Raw genomic sequence first — 17,083 nt, forward strand, 5'->3', positions numbered from 1 at the left:
GTAAAGGAGAGAAACTTGGAGGAAAAGAACATGAGGGAGGGAGGGGTGAACAAGGGGAGAAGTGCTCAGTGAGAAGCTCCTCGGGAGCTGAAGAGTGCCAGCCCCGATCAGAAGCGAAGGGCCGGGGGGCCAGGGCACCAATCATGTGCATCCATAGTCATAATAACTTCACACGTGAGTTAACTTCTCTTTCCAGGGTCTGCCAAGTTTATGTGCCAGATGGTACTTGCCTCCCACATCTGATTTACTGTAGGGCAGACCAGCTGTGCCTCAGCTCAGGGCAGGCCCACATCTGGCAGCCAGTTGGTAAAATTCTCTCCATATGACACACCTGCCCTCAGATCAGATTCCCCAGAGCAATTATCTTTCTGTCTGTCAAGGTTTTTTAATACGTTTTTCTCTTCTTGGCTTATTTCTAGGACTGTTGTTGAGTATCTATCAGCAACGGCTCTGCTTAAGCACCTTCATGTCAGAGAAAAGGCTCTTATTGTGATATAGAAATAATGCTACCACCATACTCTGTAGTAAAAGTACTCACGGATAAAGAGACAGACCCAGTTGAGCACATGCCCAAGAGCCATCCCTCCCTTTTTCCTGTGTTCGTAGGACTCCAATTTTATCTGGGGAGGCAACAAGCTTCAGGAAGGACCCCACCCCCAGCCCCAAAGGATCCGAACGGATTGCTCCAGGATGACCCCATTCTTCTTTCTAGTAATTGCGTGGGGCGTATGAGGGTGACCCAGGATTGGCCAATGATACACAAGTGAAAGTCTGCTGGGAGTGCTTCTGGAAATAATTTTATTTCCAGAATGTTCTGGAATGTTCTGTATCTACCTATTTGTCAAAACTCATCTAGCCATACACTTAAAATAGGCACATTTCATAATATGAAATTATATCTCAATAAACTTGAAAATGTTTAAAAGGAAGTAATGAGAAAGCCAGTACTTCCTTCCTTCCATGAACATTGTCATGTAGAGAAGTACACTCGGAGCTGAGGCAACCGTTTTGCAATCACAAGATGATAAACCTGCACACCCTGGAGTGCCACAGTGAATTCACAAAGGCATCATGGGGGTAAATTTTCAAGGTAAACTTTTTTTTTTTTAGAGAGGTAGAGAGAGAGAGAGAGAAAAGAGGGACAGAAGGAGAGAGAGAATGTCAAGCAGACTCCCCACTGAGTGCAGAGTCCAACATGGGGCTCCATCCCACAACCCCGGATCTCAACCTGAGCCCAAATCAAGAGTCAGACACTTAACCGACTGAGCCACCCAGGCGCCCCTTAAGGTAAACTTTTTTTTTTTTTAAGATTTTATTTATTTATTTGAGAGAGAGAATGAGATAGAGAGAGCATGAGAGTGGGGAGGGTCAGGGGGAGAAGCAGACTCCCTGCTGAGCAGGGAGCCTGATGTGGGACTCGATCCCAGGACTCCAGGATCATGGCCTGAGCCGAAGGCAGTCGCTTAACCAACTGAGCCACCCAGTCGCCCTTAAGGTAAACTTCTAACAACAGTGATACCCAACATCTGTCAAACATGGTGTAAACTACCAGATCAAGGCAGTTCCCAGTTTCCATAGAAGATTGCACTGCAATCCTTTTGATGACACCTATCTTTCTGAAGCTAGGTTTTGGGCAATTGCTGTGACTTAGAAACAAGTACTGTGTAAAAATCAACAGGAAATAGGGATTGAGGGTAGTGGTTTGAGAAGTTGTGCAGTGCCCATCAGGAGCACACATCTCACTAGTAAGTAACTGCAGTTATTTACCAATAAAATAAAAGTATTCTTCTTTCAATGTATGTGTATTATTTTTTTAAAATGGCGACTAAGTTGTTAGGAATTGTTTATGAGAAAGTTTGGGAACCTTTGCAATAAACTTAAGAACAAAAAGCCAACATGATGGGGACTAGCTGAGCAGAGAGAGAAGAGCTGAAGCTCTTGTTATCGCTGACTTGATACCCATACCTGCTCCAGACTACCTACCTCCAGACATAATTATGTGAGATGAGTAAATGTCTTTTTTTTTTTTTTTTTGAGACAGAGAGAGAGAGCAGGAGCAGAGGCAGGGGCAGAGGGAGAGGGAGAAGCAGGCTTCCCGCTAAGCGGGGAGCCAGATGCGGGGCTTGATCCCAGGACACCAGGATCATGATCCGAGCTAAAGGCAGATGCTTAACCAACTGAGCCACCCAGGCGTCCCCATAAATGTCTTTATTATCAGCAGAATCAGACCAATAAATGAAGACAACAAGCCTGGTTACCAGAGGGGAGGACGGTAGGGAAAGAGACAAAATGGGTGAAGGGGAGTGGGAGATAAAGGCTTCCAGTTGGGGAGTGAATAAGTCATGGAAATAAAGGCACAGCATAGGGAATATGGTCAATGATATTAGCATTGTGTGGTGACAGATTGTGGTTACAGTGGTGGTGAGCACAGCATAATGTATAGACTTGGCCAATCACTATGCTGTACACCTGAAACTAATGTGCAACATTGTGTGTCAACTATAAATAAAAAAAATAAATAAATTTTTAAGTACACACTGCTAATAAGCTTGTAATGAAGCTAGATTACTAAGATATTGCTGTTAGCATTGTAAACTGGAAAAATAAGGTCAATTTATTTAAAAATTATTAAAAATTCACATTTTTGAAAGAAATTAAAAATAAATGTCTTTATTGTCTAAGCCATTAGTGTAAGAAAAACAAGTCAAACCAAACTTAGAAAGAATAATCTACATATTCCACACGCTGAATCTTAGACGTAAAGCATATATCTTTTGAGTTTCTTTTCTATGCATTTGTATGCAAATAGTTGTAATGTGTCCATGTGTTTATAACATAAATGTAGCATTTTTATAACTTGATTTTTTTCACTTATGTCTTAGAGATTTTTTGAAACTGCTGCTGTGTATGGTATTGTGCGAATAAACTAACTACTGATGGATATTCAGAGAATATCCAATTTTTAAAATAAGCATTGTTGAGGTAAATATCTGTGAAAATGTCTCTTACGCAAGTGCCAATATTTCTGAAGCATAGATGCCTTGGAGTGATGATTGAAAGGATGTGCAAATTTTACATTTTGAAAGATATCAATAGGGGCACCAGGCTGGCTCAGTTGGTAGAACTAGTAACTCTTGATCTTGGGGTTGTGAGTTCAAGTCCCACACAGTGGGCATAGAGCTTACGTTAAAAAAATTTAAAAATAAAAAATAAATAAATAAAGTAGAAAGGGGAGTTTTTTTTTTTTTTTTTAAAGAAAGCTATCAATAGGCTACACCAATTTATTCTTCCACCAACACTGAGTGTAGCAATTTCCCCATGCCCTCTTTAGGGAGGTCATGTAGCTGACTTCCCAGATGATAAGGATAAGGCCAAGGCCCTCTCCAGGGACGGGTTCAGGGACGGGTTCAGGGACGGCATGGGACCCAGTTCCAGGCTCCTGAAACTTGAAGAGAAATCTGCCTGAGGGAACTTCCGGAAAAGCTTCCTCCCTCCTAAAAGGGTCACAAGAAAAAGAAGATTCCCTCTTCCTTTGGAATGTCTCAGGACCAGATGTGATATCTGAAAGCCCCCAACACTTTTGCCATCATAAGAGGGACAACCTGAGGGTAAAGTTTGGCAGAGCAAAGAGAGAAGGAGCCTGGGTCCCACTGTCATTACAAGCCACTGAAGTCACCACATGTGGGGCTGGCTATGCCTCTATAGAGACTTTGGTCATTTCAGGTACAAATCTGCTCACTCTGTAAGGCAGTTTAAGTCATGTCTTTCTGTTACTTGCAGCCAAAAACTTCCATGTGCCATTACCAAATGGTTTCTCTTTGTTTTTTTATTACTGTCAACCTTATGGGTAAAAATTGACAGCATGTTCTTATTTTATTTGCATTTCCCTATTATTAATAATGTGAGGGGTGCCTAGGTGGCTCGGTCGGTTAGGCTTCCGACTCTTGATTCCAGCTCAGGTGATGATCTCAGGGTCGTGAGATTGAGCCCCTCCCCCCCACATTGGTCTCCACACTGGGCATGGAACCCACTTGAGATTCTCTCTCTCCCTCTGCCCCTCCCTCCCCACACCTCTTCAAAAAAAAAGAAGTTGGGTATTTTTCACATGCATAGTGATCTTTTATATTTTCTATTTCTAATTTCTATTGTGAATTGCCTATTCATATTCCTTGTCCATTTTTCTATGGAACTGTCTGTTGACTTACAAATTCTTTAAATATTATGTACATTAATCTTTTGTGTATTTATATCTTGCCAACATTTCCTGCCACAGCCAAGCTTGTTTGGGGTGTTTGTTTTGTTTTGTTTTTTCAAGATAGTCAAAGCCATTAGTGTTTTCTGACTTTTTGGTCTATTCTGACATAGAAGGCCTTCTCCATTTCAACGTGATTTTTTTTTTTTTTAGATTTTATTTATTTTTTGACAGAGAGAGAGAGACAGCGAGAGAGGGAACACAAGCAGGGGGAGTGGGAGAGGGAGAAGCAGACTTCCCCCCTAGGAGGGAGCCCGATGTGGGACTCGATCCCAGGACCCTGGGATCATGACCTGAGCCGAAGGCAGACGCCCAACGACTGGGCCACCCAGATGCCCCCAACGTGATTTTTTAAATTATATTTTCTTTCAATGTTTTACATTTAGACTTCATGATTAGTTTTTTTTATCGTTTATTATTTTTTTATCATTATGTTCTTTTAGCCGGCATATAGCACATCATTAGCTTTTGACGATTCGTCAGTTGCGCATAACACCCAGTGCTTGTCACCACACTTTTGTGATAGCGTAAGACCGAAATCTAATACTATTTTTCAGAAGGAATAGGTAATTTTCTCAACACCCTTTATTTATTTTATTTTTTATTTATTTCTTTATTTTTAGCAGGAGGGGGCAGAGGGGCAGAGGGGAGGATCTTAAGCAGGCTACCCGCTGAGTGGGTAGCCCCAGGTGGGGCTCGATTTCTCGACCCTGAATTCATGATCCCAGCCCAAATCAAGAGTCAGACTCAATCGACTGCATCACACAGGCACCCACCTCTCAACACCTCTTAACACCGTTTCCTCAACAACTGAAAAGCCATCTTTATCACAGGCACACTCGTCTGTCCCTGGATTCTGGATTCTGTGTTACTAATGTCAGGTTTTGCACCAACACTGCACTTGTAATTATGACACTTTGGGATCATATTTTGATATCTAGCAGAACAAGCTTTTCCTCTTTTACTTCTTAAAGTGTTTCTTATTCTCATGCTTTCTTCTTCCCAAGTTCATGGTGTTTTTATCTGGATTGCACTGAACTTGCAGACTGACTGGGGGAGAATCGTTATCATCTTTACAATGTTGAGTTGTTGGGCTTAGGAAGTGCATTTCCCTTTTTGTTCACAGTCTGTTTTGTTTTATGATGTTCTCAGTATCATTTCGGAGGTTCCTTTTCATTAACAGTCTTGCCCATTTCTTATTCTGCTTATTATGTAAGTATTCTCAGTATTTTGTCGAGTTTGTTGCCACTGTAAGTGTGATTCAGATTTTTTACACTTTTTATTTTCTAATTGATTATTACTGGGATTTAGACAAGCTATTCATTTGTGTGGGTTGGTTTTGTATCTGGTCACCTTGCTGACCTCCCTTATCAGTTCATTTGATTGGCTTGCCCCTCCTGTCTAGAAGGTCGTATAAAATATTGCCCTTGATTCCATTTAATGCATTTGGCCTTGAGTTTTGGTTGTGTGTGTGGTTTTTTTTTTTTTTTAATCTGATACTAATATTACTGTACTTGCTCTTTTTTGTCAGCCTCTTCCTGGGGAAGAGTTTCCCCGTCCCTTATTTACAAACTCTGTATGTGTGCATGCGGTGTGTGTGGATTGTTGGTTTGATTTAGATCTGGGTTTTATTTATTTATTTAAGATTTTATTTATTTGACAGAGAGACCACAAGCAGAGGGAGCTGCAGAGGGAGCGGGAGAAGCAGGCTCCCTGACGAGCAGGGTGCCCGATAGGGGACTCGATCCCAGGACCCTGGGATCATGACCTGAGCCGAAGGCAGACGCTTAACCGACTGAGATACCCAGGCATCCCTAGATCTGGGTTTTAAACAGAAGTTTTTAAATCAGATCTTAGAATATCTATCCATTCATTCATTCAGTACATAGTTACTGAGGGTTCAGCAGGGAACAAAACCAACATGGATCCCTACCTTCGTGACGCTCATATTCCAGCAGCATGTACGTAACCAACTAACACACTTCTTCTGGTCCTGCTTCTGGGTCCCTCTTGTGTTCTGATGTATTCCTGTCAGCTTGTTTTATGCTTTCTATTTTCATGTGTCTTTGCCATTTATTTTTCTCCAAACTTGCCTTGTATCAGATTGGGATTTTGTTTTCCCCTTTAAGGGTCTGGAAATTACACATCTTATTTCTATTTTTCTAGAGGCTGCCTTTAATTTTCGACAATTAAATTCTTCCATCAAAGCCTAGAGTTAGTATCTCAGCTTCTTCCTAACACTGTAAGATTCTTAGGGCACTAACAGCATTTCCGAACCATGACACAGTAATTCACAATTGTAGTTGTCGGCTATTGTGGATATTTTTATTATGGATCAGTATTTATTTGGGTTAATTATAACTTTTACTGAAGACTTTGCTCAACATTATTTTCCATATTCCACCTTCCTACTTCTCACATCCATTTTTCCTTTTGCTATAATATGTTCCTGAGGAATTCTTTCGGAGATGTTTTGTGAATGGAAAACCCCCTGAATCACTACATGTCCTCACACTAGAATGCTAGTTTGAATGAATAGAAAATTCTAGATCCAAAATTATTTTCCCCCAGAACTTGGAAGGTCTTCTAGCACCTGTCTACCTAGTGAGAAGTCTGATGCCAGTCTGACTTTCATTCCTTGGCAGGTGCATGTTACAGAAACCCAACTCAAACCAGCTTCAGCAAAGCAGGGAATTTATCAGCTCACACCTGGGAAGCCCAGAGGTGGAGCTGGCCTCAAGCATGGCTGAATCCAATGGTCCAAACAGAGTCATCAGGTTCTTTTCCATGGCCTATGGCTCTGTGTGTCTGTGTTTCTATATGTTAGGCTCATTCTTCCTACTGTGACAAGCTTGCTTTATGCAAGAAAATAACTATACCTGGCTACAGCCGACATTCCTGCAGCTACATAACCCAAGAGAGAGAGACCCACTTCCTCATGAACACATGAGAAAACCCTGGAGAGGACTCTGAGTGAGCCCTTTTGGGTCCTCTGCCCATCCTGAGCTAATCAACCACACTCCCCCTGTGGCCTGGGTTGGGCTTGTGGGTCGATCCTGTACTTCCCAGTCCCCTCTGAATGGCATGGAGAGAAGGAAAAACAAACAAGAAAGGCAAAACTATAACTACCATTGTCCACAATAGTAGATAAGATTTTGCTTTTTCTGGAAGCTTTCCAGATTTTTCTCTTACCCTTGGAATTTGTTCATTTCACAGGATTTTCTGGTGTGGGTCTTTTTACATTAGTTCCAGTGGTTTCCAATGACTACTTTAAAACAGACAATTCTTGTCTCTCTTTAGTGTAAAGAACTATTTCCTCCATGATTTCCTTCTTTCCTTTGTCCCATGTTCTCTGACTCTGGAATTCCTATCCAGTTGGTATTTGGGGCCTTCCTGGATTGATGCTTCTTGTCTTTTCACTTTTTCCTGTATTTTTCATCTCTGTGTATTTTTTTGTTCTGAATTCAGATAGATTTCCTGAGCCTTATCTTCCACGTCACTAATGTGGACTCTTCTATTGCTCAGTCCCTGTATTGAATTTTCCATTTCATATTTTTAACTTCCTGGAACTATTCCTTGCTCTCTGAGTCTTTCTTTTTCAGAGCAGCCTATTTCTGTTATTGTTTTAATGAGTGCACACCTCCCTCGCAGTTTTTTTTCCAAACTTCTGTTTCCCGAGTTGTCCCTCTTTCCTCCAAGATCAGCAGCTCTTCTAGCTAATCTTCGTGCTTCTCTTTCATGCTGTTGTTCTCCTCAAGTGTCTGATACTCGTTGGTTGCCCCTTCATACTGTGATCAGTGTGAGTAGCTGACAAATCTTCCTTCTGCAATTGTGTTGACTGGTTTCCCCAAAAGATATTTCTCCTGCAAGGGTTCTTTGTGAGGGGGCCATCCCAGCAGAGAAGCTAGGGCGTGGGGCAGAAGGCAGCTGCGGACCTCACCCCAACTGCCAAAGTAAAGGGGACTCTACTCTAGCAATGAAGAATTTCAGTGATTTCCCTCCTGGAAGAAGGTCTTTCCTTCTTCTCTCTACTTTGTATCTCTTATGAAGTCTGGAACTCCCTCAAGGTCACCTTGGTTATTTCACTCCCAGATGCTCCGATCACCCGAGAGACCTTCCCCCGCAATGCACCTTCCCCTCCTCTGCCTTTTAGCCACACTTGCTTTTCGGCAAGAGGTTAGGGAGAATGGCAACTAGACCCTCCCATCTGAGTGCAGCTCTCAACTGAGTTCCTCACAACTACCGCAGGACCCTCTTCCTGCTCCTTAACTTTGCTGAAGCTGAGCTCAGAGTTTCCCTCCTTCTTCTCTAACACTACAGTTGTTTTCTTCTGGGGGGGGTTAGGACTATGGTTTTCTTGGCTCTTTCCAATGCCATCCATTTGAGGAATTCCTTTCCATTTCTGGTGTCACTGAATTGAGAAAATTGGAGAGAAAGAAAAGTAGCCTCTTACGTTCTGATTGATCCACTCCCCTATGTGCTCCGAAGTATTCCTTATACAATTTGCTTATATGTTGAACACCCCAAGGAACACCCAAAAGGAACCAGTTTGCCAGAATTTGATTTATATCCAAGGGAGATGTGAACAAACTTTTTTGTTTTATTATGTGCTGTGAGTGTCAGGTATTATGCTAGTTACTTTATATGCATTTCCTCATTTAATATACACTAATTCATACACTAATTCTTATAAAAACTTTCTGTGACCCAGAGATGAAGGCTAAGATGGGGGAGATGGGTAATCTCATAACTTACCCACAGTTATACAGCTAGTAAGTCCCAAAGACAAGCTCCAAACCCAGATCTCTCCGCTCTCAGGACCCAAGAATACCAAAAGCTATCTATATTATCTCCAAGCAAGCAAATGGCCATCTTGTGTTATGGCCATGTAATTCTGTCATTTCAGGTGTTGACTGAATTAAGTGAGTCCTTTGTTAGGCCAATCTAATGATCAATCAGAGTCATTTCTCGGGGGAATTTGGCATTGGGACCCTGGGACTTTTGATAGATCAGAGGAGAGGCAGATATGCTTCGTGCCTATGCGACCTAAGAAAAACAGTCAGCCAAGCAAAGAAAAGTCCATCAAGCTGACAAAGGAAAGCAGAGACCCTGAGGCCCCACAGGGTAGCTGACACAGCTCCTGGTGGCTTTTCAGTTCCTGGACTCAGCCTCCTGGGATCCCTGTTGCCATCTCTACTCCTGTATTCTAGGAGACAAATTTTCATTTTTGCCTAAGCCAGCCTGAGCAAATTGTGACCAAATGGTCCCTAATGAAGACAAGTGTAAAACGATTGTTATTCCTCACCTCCTGTGTGTGTGTGTATGTGTGTGTGTGTGTGTGTGTTGATGCAGGGGCTATTTAACCTCATTCCAAAGGCCTCCCAGTGATCATATGGAGATGACAAAATTCCTTCTTTAAAAAAAAAAAAAAAGATTTACTTACTTATTTATTTGAGAGAGAGACAGAGCACGAGCAGGAGAGAGGGGCAGGAGAGGGAGAGGGACAAGCAGACTCTCTGCTGCGGGGAGAGCCCGACCTGGGGTTTGGTCCCAGGACCCTGAGATCGTGACCTGAGCCAAAGTTAGATGTTTAGGGCACCCAGGAGCCCTAAAATTCTTTCTTACAATAAGGTCCTGTCATGCACAAGCAACGTAAGCTCTGCCATATGATTCCTGAGACAACCCCTGTCTCAGAAGGGTCTTTTGCCCTCCCCCAAACTCCTCCTGCTCTTAAAAATGCACCCGTACAGATTCGTTTGTGGGTATAAGCCTTGTCGCCCTGAAAACTGGTAGCACATCCACAACACAGTGGGTTTCTTATAAGCAGAGACTGGCCCCATTCGTATTTGAGTCTTCGCCGTACATAGGACTATACCGGAGGAGGACCTGGCATGTAACTCCTGAGGGATAAATGAATCAAGTGGAAAAACAAGGGCAGAAGGGGAAGGTGAGGGCACACACTCTGATGTCTTCAACTTCACCATCTTGAGCTAGGTTGGTTCCAATCATAGGTGAGATGTAAGATGACAGTTACAAAGAATTGAAAAACCCTGAATGAGATGACAGACTACATCCATCTCTGCAGTTTCCATTTACCTTTATAAGCATTAATGCCACCTGGCCAGATTCATTTAAACGAAGAGGAGCAGAAAGGTTTACATGTTCTAGGGGATTGAAGGGCATAGAGGGGGAAAAAAAAAGAAAAAGAAAATTGCCAGGCAGAAAGGCAGAGCTGTCTGCATCTCTCCCTCCTGCTTTCTCTTCTTTCCCCACCCCTGCTCTATTTCATAAGTTTTATGGCCATCCTGACACTATCTAAATTATGATTTGAAATTCATTCAAGCAGACTAACTCGTGGTTGCGTTTGTAAAAATTTGAAAAAACTAATTTCTTTCTTCGGAAAAAAACGGCAGTGTTATAAATACAACTAAGGGACTGTTCATGTGCACTCAGTGACTGGAACAAGCAGATGCATGGTTTTAATATCCATTTTCATAAGCCTGGAGGTTAGCCTCCCCACAGTACCCGACAGGATTCCATATGATCTCTTCAAAGCGCTCCTCTAATGAGCTGCCATCATCTGTGCAAACAGCCCTGTGAGCAGGGGGGCGTCGTAGCTGCCTCATCTACAAATGAGAAGACTGAGGTTTGAGCGAGGGAGGGGCGTTTGCCCAACTGCACAGCAAAACCATGGCAGGGCTCAAAGCTCTGAGTTCCCTGCCCTTGATTCCCTGAGCCGCGTTCCTGTTTGAGATGAAACTCCCTCAGGCAATTAATTCATGGATTCTGACATAGCCATTGGGTAGAATGGAGGTAGAAATTCCACCAGTGGAGATAGACTTAACGTATATGTTATACAGCGTCTATGTGCATATACAAATTCAAAAGAAAATTTTCACATGGCTCATGGACAAAGTTCTCAGAAAAAATCATGCGGATTCAGGAAGAGTGTTCTTCCTAATAAACATGAGTGGAACACTATTCCACATGGATGTAGGGCCCAAGGAGTATTTCTGTATGCTATTCTTGGTCTCGCATAGGATGTGAATCTAATTGGAACTGTTTTGATCCACATCTAGAATTTTCCAATAAACAGCCCATTGCCTAATTGGCCCCTTGAGTTAGCAAATGGTTGCTATTTTGATGACTGAGTTTTCCTATCTGTAACTACTTTTTATTTCATTCAGTTCAACATACATTTATTGGGCAAGGAACAATGCTGGAAATCAGGCAAGGCAAGGAAGGAGAGAGAAGATGAGAAAGATAAATAATATGCAATCGGTTGCCTCTAGGAATATAAAGTCCCTTTGCATAAATAACTAAATTAGAAGGCTAATGGCATTCAACACTACAAAAGAGGTAAAGATATCAGAAGGCAGAGGAAGAAAAAATGAATGTTGTAACAGGATGTCAAGGACCAGAGGAGGGAAATTATAAGGCTTCATAAAGGAAGCAGCATATGGGTTAGACCATGAATGAATAAAACATCAATAGAAGAGCAGGAGGGCATTCCAAACAGAGGGAACAGCGTGGCAAAGACACAGGCAGAAGTAGAAGGACAAAGCGTGGGTAGGCTGGAAGTAGGAGTTGGGATCAGATTGTAAAGGACCTTGAAGTTGGGTCTGCAGGCAATGGGGAGCTGCCAAGGGTTTTCAAGTAAGTAGTCAAGAGCTCCCTGCTGGCCTGAAATAACTCAGTTATGTCTACTGAAGAAATGAACTATGTTATTTAAGTCACTGGATTTGGAGTGCTCTTTGTTAAACACCTCAGTCTTAGTCTAATACAAACACCCTCAGGGCACCTGGGTGGTGCAGTCCGTTGAGCATTGGACCCTGGTTTCTGCTCACGTCATGATCTCGGCCCCTGTGGAGCCCCACGTGGGGCTACGCGCTCAGCACAGAGTGTGCTTAAGACTCTCTCTCCCTCTGCCCCTCCCCACCTCTAAAATAAATAAAAACAAATCTTTAAAGTTAAAAAAAAAATCCCTCATTTTACAAATGAGGTACCTGAAGTTTAGAGAAGATAAGAGCCTTAAACAACATCATGTGACCAATCTGTGGCAGAAACAGGGCCAGACAAGAAAATTTCAGCAGGGGGTGCCTGGGTGGCTCAGTCATTAAGTGTCCAACTCTTGGTTTCACCTCAGGGCATGATCTCAGGGTTGTGCAATCGAGTCCCCATTGGGCTCCGCACTCAGTGCGGAGTCTGCTTGAGATTATCTCTCCCTCTCCCTCTGCCCTGGCTGCTCATGTGTGCTCTCTCTCTCTCCCTCTCTCTCTCAAATAAATAAATAAAATCTTTAAAAAGAAAAGAAAATTTCAGCTGGGATATTCCACTGCCTCAAAAGATGTGATGGGGATGACGGTGGTGATGTTGGTGAAGATAATGGTTTTGATGATGTTGGTGATGATATTGATGAACATTATTTGTTTTTGATAAGCTGGTCTTTAGAGGTTTTGTTTTTGTAGCTCCTAGTCTTTACATTTTTCTATTTCTTAATGTTAAGTCACACCACAGATCATGCATGTAACCACTTTAATCAATTATCTATGGGTGATAACATCCCTGAAACTTAATTAGCAAAGTTGTTTCCCGGACTAACAATATCTTACAGCATAATCTAAAAGTCACCTCAGAAAGACAGAACAATTCATTAAAAATCACTGATGTCTGCAGGGTTTAAAGATGGAAAGTGTTCATTTGGAGAATGAGAAATCAACGCACATTGGCTCTTGCTGTCCGGGTTTGTCACGCTCTGTGTACGTGGGATGATTCACGTTCCTGAAGCCCGAGTTTAATTAACATGCTCATTCTGTGGTGGTACTTCCATTCTAACAAATTAAATGTTTAAACAGCCAGTGCAAACATTTAGATCTGAGTCAAAATTGTTTGCACTCTGCCAGTTTAGGCATTTAATTTATTATAATCCTTTCCATAATACATGCCTTGAAAGTCATTTTTTTTTTTTTGCACTGAAAAATATCGTTAGTATTTCAACTGACAATATTGAATCTGAGACTCTCAGAATGTGATGGGAGAACTAATTTGGACTGCAATCCAGGGCACTAAATGAGATAATAAATGAATCTTCATCTGTCCAGACTTCCCCAGTTGACCAGCGGATGACAATGACAGATGCCAACTCTGGGCCTGACTTTTGCCCCATAAATCTCTGCTCTTGTAAGAGAGATGCTACAGCAAGATGAAACAAGGATCTCCAACATTTCATCTTTTTTTTTTTAATGATTTTATTTATTTATTTGACAGAGACAGAGATAGCGAGAGCAGGAACACAAGCAGCGGGAGTGGGAGAGGGAGAGCAGGCTTCTCGCCGAGGAGGGAACCCGATGTGGGACTCGATCCCAGGACCCTGGGATCATGACCTGAGCCAAAGGCAGACGCTTAACGACTGAGCCACCCAGGTGCCCCAACATTTCATCTTTAAAAGCCCTTCCCGGGGCACCTGGGTGGCTCAGTCATTGAGCATCTGCCTTCCGCTCAGGTCGTGATCCCAGGGTCCTGGAATCAAGACCCGCATCGGGCTCCCTGCTCAGCAGGGAGTCTGCTTCTCCCTCTCCCACTCCCCCTGCTTGTGCTCTCTCTCTCTCACTGTATCTCTCTCTGTCAAATAGATAAATAAAATCTTTAAAAAATAATAATAATAATAAAAACCCTTCCCTAGATCCTGACTTCTTCCTCTCTGCAGATATTTTTCCAGAGTATAGAATTTTGCTAGCTCTCAACAACTTCCCTTTTCCTGGGGCTAAAGAAAGTAAAAATGCACTGGAATGAAAAATGATAACAGAAGTTCCATGGAAGCAATGCTGTCCGAAATGATACAGATCTCAGGCTAGCAGAAGAAAGAAGCTACAGACCAGATCTCCAGAGCTATGACCCTCTGTGGCTCCAGGTGACCACAAGGTGGCAGTGAAGGTCTTCTTCGCCCTGCCCATGACATCCTCTCCCCCCAACTCCCCCACCAACCCCCAATCCCAGATGCCCTGCCTCCTCCCCACCCTCTGCCAGGGAAACAGACCAATGCACCCAGATCTAAAGAGCTGGCACTTTGACATTTTGAATAGACACCTTTCTGTTTTGTGAATAACATGGAAACTAGAAAATGGTTGGAAATACCCCTCCAATGGCTCTTGCTTGAAGACAATGGAGCACTGTCTTGAGATCAAGAGGAAAATACCAAAGAGTAATAGACACTTGTCATACAAACTCATTAGATCTTGATTTCTTCATCTACCAAATGAGGGTATGGTCCGCTCTTAATCTCTGTGGTTTCTTCCAGTGATCCTTCCAGACAGAGAGTAGAGTGACTCCAACTCATCACGTGAGGGGGGAGGATGGGTATCAGAGGACAGCAATCAGTTTGTTGCTGGGTGTGAATCATAGTCACCAGAAACTAAAAACCTGAATTTATTCACTCTCTGTCTCTTCAGGCTTCCATTTCCTGCTCAGAAATCTTTCAAGGTCTTTCACAAAACATTCCAGATTGTTTTTACCCGGAGATTGAATTATCCAGAATCAACCGTTGGTCAGATTTCATAATGAGGCTATTTCTACCCAAAAACTGGCTGGTGGAAGAAGGGAGGGAGTAGTTGATTTAGCCAATTTGCTCTTTCTTTTTCTTTTTTTTTAGGTAGGCTCCACACCAAGCATAAAGCCCAGCTCGGGACTTGAACTCAGGACCCTGAGATTAAGACCTAAGCTGAGGTCAAGAGCCAGCCACTTAACTGACTAAGCCACCCAGGTGCCCCAATTTGTTATTTCTAAAAACAATCAACTCAGATCGATCAGCTTTGTTTGTTTTTCCAAATAGTTTGTGTTGTTTAGACACACTAGATTTTTCTCCCAGAGCCAGCTCCAGAACTTTCCATTCAAAAAATCCCTGTGAAATGAGAAAGGATGCCTGCCCCCTCACCTGTTTACTGTTTAAATGATGGGAGGATTAATGGAAAAATAAAAGACAAAAATCCTTTCTCCTTGAACATTTATCCTGAGACACTTTTAAATATTTTTGACATCTAAAGATTATAACTAGTGACGCCTGGGTGGCTCAGTCAGTTAAGCGTCTGCCTTCCACCCAGGTCATGATCCCAGGTCCTGGGATCGAGTCCCACATCGGGTTCCTTGCTCAGCGGGGGGCCTGTTTCTCACTCTGCCTGCCGATCCCCCTGCTTGTGCTCTCTCTCTCTGACAAATAAATAAATAAAATTTTTTAAAAAAATAAAGATGGTAACTAAAAGAGGCATTAGCTTTTTAAAACCACTTTTAAAAATTAGCCATAATAGTAACTAGCATTCCTTACTACATGCCAGGCAGTGTATGTTTTGCCTCATCAATTCTCAGTGCACCCCTGTAAGGAAGGAAATGACATTTCTCCCATTTTATAGATGCAGAAACTGAGGTTTCAGGAGATGAGGTCACCTGCCCAAGGTCATGCAGCTGGAAAGCACACATACATGCATATTTGAGTACAAAGTCCCAGCTCTTCAACACAGTTCATCCAGCTCAAATTCTGTTTTTAATTTTCTCATTATCCTCATGGAGGATAATGGGACCTTCCTTACTGGGACCTGGAGAATTAAATTTATTTAATATTTATAAAATGAGAACAACTCATTAAACTTTGCTGTGGGAGGCCCAGACTTACCACAGTTGAAAGGCTAGGAGGTGTCCCTTAGGGTAGCTCTTGTCCTCTGTGTCCTTCACGTGAGATGGACACTGTTCTGTTTCAAATTACCACTGAAGGAGATTCCACACTCTTGGAGTTAAGGAATCCACCCTGTCTTAGGCCATTCGGACTGCTGTAACAAGATACCATAGGCTGGGTGCGCTTACAAACAGCAAACATTTACTTCTCACAGTTCTGGAGGTTCGGGAGTTCAAGATCATGGTGCTGGCAGATTCAAAGTCTGGTGCAGGCTCTCTTCCGGACTGCAGACAGGCTGACTCCTCTCTCTGTCCTCATATGGCAGAAATGGGGAGAAAGTTCTCTGGGATCTCTTTTATATGAGCATGAGGGCTTCACCCTGTGACTGAAGCACCTCCCAGAGGCCCCACCTCCAAATACCAACACAATGGGCATTAGGATTTCAACATATGAATGTGGGGGGCCAGACACAAACAGCCAAATCAGAGCACACTCCAGTGACCTCAGCTACCATTTATGTGCCTTCCCTCTTGTCTTGAAGTTCAACGGACAGAGAAGAGCCAACTACCACATTCCTTCTGATACTGAACTTGAGGACTATCAAGAAAACACACAATTCTTAAGCCAGGTATGATGTCAAGAGGTCCTCCAGTCCTATCCTCTGCTTCCAGATAGAGATTGCATAAACAAAAACAAACTTACAGATCACAGAATATTGATGAAAATCACTAACTTTTCTGAACACTCACTGGAGTACAAAGGGCTTTACCTGTATGAACACTCATCTGACAGTGGGGGAGACTGAGGTGTAGGCGAGGTGAGGTGACTTTCCTAAAACCACACAAATAGAGAGCCAATGAGGCTGGAATTTGAATCCACTGTGCTCTGAATTTAATTTGTTAAGGCGCTGCTCTCTCTCTCCCTGGGCTGGGCTGATGTGGGAAAGACCAGGGAGGCACCTGGATAGGCAGAATCACGGGCAAAGTCTTAAAATGGCAGCCAGCACAGTTCCCTGAGGACACTGGTAGTGTTTCTTTAGGTGAGTCGTCCCACCTGACTGGGCTTAGTTTCCTCATTCTCAAAATTCCCTAAGGACCCTTTTTAAGCCCTGAAATCCTAGGAGTGGGGTTCAAGTAGCAAGTTGGGAAACCAACAGACCAGCTGGTGAC

The 17,083-nt window shown here is 42.8% G+C and overlaps 1 long non-coding RNA gene across 1 annotated transcript in view; it reads right to left on the bottom strand.

The window, feature by feature from the left end:
• Positions 1-15,989, bottom strand: part of LOC118009368 — a 64,805-nt gene extending 48,816 nt beyond the window's left edge. The window contains exon 1 of the long non-coding RNA XR_004678905.1: positions 15,915-15,989. This is a non-coding gene — a long non-coding RNA (uncharacterized LOC118009368). The remainder of the gene's footprint in view (positions 1-15,914) is intronic.
• Positions 15,990-17,083: the final 1,094 nt, after the last annotated feature.

This window comes from Mirounga leonina, unplaced genomic scaffold (assembly GCF_011800145.1).
Source record: "Mirounga leonina isolate KUSES-001 unplaced genomic scaffold, KU_Mleo_1.0 Mir_127, whole genome shotgun sequence".
Classification (NCBI taxonomy): Eukaryota; Metazoa; Chordata; class Mammalia; order Carnivora; family Phocidae; genus Mirounga; species Mirounga leonina.